The sequence below is a fragment of the Pistacia vera genome, unplaced genomic scaffold (genome assembly GCF_008641045.1).
Source record: "Pistacia vera cultivar Batoury unplaced genomic scaffold, PisVer_v2 Contig970, whole genome shotgun sequence".
Taxonomy (NCBI): Eukaryota; Viridiplantae; Streptophyta; class Magnoliopsida; order Sapindales; family Anacardiaceae; genus Pistacia; species Pistacia vera.
The window spans coordinates 22,898-26,038 of record NW_022196857.1 but is presented as its reverse complement, the minus strand read 5'-3'; the positions used below and the strand labels follow the sequence as shown (position 1 = coordinate 26,038).

Sequence of the window (3,141 nt, the reverse complement as noted above, 5' to 3'; positions counted from 1 at the left end):
TGTGAGTGAACGGTCGTCCAAATGTGATGAACAACGTTCACTAGAAAAAAATGTAAAAAAATGAGTGCGCGTTACATGTAGGCCGGTACAAAAATTCGGTGTACTTTTTTGGTGTCCGTAGTGTTATTGTAAATATTGTCCAAAAAATTATTAGTTAGGGGTAAAATTGTAACAAAATTAAGATACCAAGTAATCTTAGAATACCTAAAAAAAAGGTGGTATTCAAATTATCACTTTTTAACTTACAGTAATACTATTGGTATAAGGGATTACGAGAATTTTTTATACTTGACAACCAAACATAATGTCAATAATATAAGATACATTATTGAGTAATGGAGGATTCACCCACCAAACACAACTAAGAATCGTTATAAAAAATTTTACAGGTTGTCTAGCGGTTAGTTGGAAAGCTTTAACTTGATTTGTCCTACTAAGGTCTCATGTAGAGCTAGAGAGCTTTAACTGTTACAAATTTTACTTCTAATAAATATTATATGGATTCTCGTACATATTAATATAAGGAGGTCAAAATTATAAACAAAAACTTTGACCGTTTTAGTTCTAGTAGGTGACAATGAAAAAGTATTTGTGTATGTTTTAAGTGATGCATGACAATTAAAAAAATAAAGCGTAAAGCATATATAAAAGTCAAAAAAAAAAAAAAAAAAAAAAAAAAAGAGGCAATATTCAATGCATGGAGCATTAGTGAATTTATTAATCTCCTTTTTCGATAATTAAATGATTTTTCATTGTTAACTTTGAAAAAAAATATTAAAAAATTTGCTATGGATAATTTGGAGAGAAACTTTTGACTGATTTTCAACAGTAAGTTACTAACATGTACTGTAACTAGTGCCTATATTCGGATGAAGATGTTGCCTTAACCATAATTCTGGGTCAATAGTTAATTATTAACATGTGTGAACTAGTGGTTGATGCAATTTGTTTCTTTTAAAGAGAAAAATCTTCACTCTGATATTACTGAAATAAGTGAAGGAATTGAGAAGTTAATAAGGAAGGAATTGTTTTTAACCAGTTCGTCAGTATAAGTAATAATAAGAATCAATAACACGTTGATTACTGAAATATATAAAATTTCAATGATAATGATTCTTAGCATTTTATTAAACCACGTACACTTGTTAATATAATCAACTTTATTATGTTCAAATTTTCAAGCTCTAGGAAAAGAAATTAATGCATTACAAAAACTATCTTCGAAATTTTATTTATGATAAAGAATATGATTTACAATTTTAAAATCATAATTCTTTTAGACATATTTTGCATGCTTTTATTGTGAATAACCATACAAAATAAGAAAAACCGAAAAGAAAGCAAAGTAAATAATAAAAGGATCCCCTAAGCAATGTTAACGCTGCGGAGGACCAAGGTCTCAATAGTAAGCCCAGGACCAAACCCGAAAAGCACTCCCCATTCCAACCCTTCTCCTGTGGTCTTCAACCCATCTTCAGTGACTTCTTCCGTATCCATCCAAAACAAACAAACAAGTTACGCTTGACATATTACCATACTCAGCAAGCACGTGTCTAGTTGCACCTAACTTTTCAGGTAAGACCCAACTTGGCATCCACTTGGTTCAAAATCGCAGGCCCCAGGATGTACAGCCCAAAAGATTGAGTTCCAATCTGTGATACCAAAGGTGGAATACCTCAAACAATTGCTTCTCAATGTGGTTTGAAATAAGGCTAGGAACTTCCTTCCCATATGAAACGTAAGCCCATGCTCACGAATACTCGCACAAATAGCCCCAGCGCTATCAGGTACTATGTTGGGATTGCAGAGATGAGTTCAAAGATGGGCTTTTCAACACCAGGAATCGGATTTGCACCAACTATGAGAGCTGCAGAGCCATCCCCAAATAAAGAATGACTCACAAGAACATCGACATTGGTTCAGTAGGGCAATGGAAACCAAAGAGAGTTATTTCGTGCATACAATGAGGACACGAGCACCTTTATTGTTCTCAGCTAGGTCTTTAGCAATGCGAAGTATGGTTCCACCTCCATGACAACCTTGTTGGTACAACATGACTCGCTTAATAGATAGATCAAGGCCCAGAGCTGGACAATTTGGAAGTCATACCCAGGAATGAATGGTCCCATAGTGCTACAACAAATTAAGTGAGTGATTTTTGACTTGGATTGGCCCCATTCCTCAATGGCCTTGGTTTAGCTTCCTTGGCTAACTCTGGTATCAATGGTGCTGCCATATCTTGCCTAGTATCCAGTGAAGGTGCCTTGTATGAATTAATGTTGGGATTTTCTTTTATACATCTTCAGTTGAGTAAGTGTACGCTTTTTAATCGTGGTTTTATACACTGAAATCATTAAATTTGTATCTTTTTAGTCACAACTTAATGACATTCACAGCGGAAAGAAATATCAAAAGCAAACGATTTCATAGATGATAGCAAACTGAATCCTATAAAATCGTTCAATCCTAAAATACTGCTCAATATCTCAAACACATTAAGAATTAGAAAATATTAAAAGCATGATAATCTAAAAAACAAAGTTAGAAAAGAGTAGCAATATCTTACATTGAGCTGCATTTTGTTTTTGAGATGGGTCAAGTGCTCGGCATTGGTCATACGAAAGTAAGCGTCGGATATGTGCTTTGATCATAGACATTTGGAGGATTTGCTGTTGCAATTGCCATGATTGTGGCAGTGCCATCAGCACGTTGAGCATTCGAAGTTCATCCACATTACCATTTTTGCTCAAATGAATAATGCAACTTCAATTTCTTTGAGTCTTGGCTATGTGTTGTGTCTTTTTGATCGAGGATCCATTTATTTATACATACTGATTAAGTATTAAATATTGGCATGTACATGATGTTATTAATAATGATATTGAAATCATCATGGTTGATCTGACCCAATTAGAAATATGTGTTAACGTATACACAAAAGTTGAAGAGATTGTTAGCTAGATTTTTTTAGTTCACGTCAAAGATTCTGGCATGCACAGATGACAGAATTTATTTGAATAATTCATCTTTAAGGTTTCTATTTAGTTTATCTTAAGCTTTCTTATTTTAGTACATGAACAAAGAGATCTTCACTCTTAGTTTCATCATTTGACAAGAATAATAATAGTATAACAATTTGAA

At 33.4% G+C, this 3,141-nt stretch overlaps 1 pseudogene; it reads right to left on the bottom strand.

The window, feature by feature from the left end:
* Positions 1–1,365: 1,365 nt before the first annotated feature.
* On the bottom strand, positions 1,366–2,685 carry LOC116121190 (annotated as a pseudogene).
* Between the last annotated feature and the right edge of the window lie 456 nt (positions 2,686–3,141).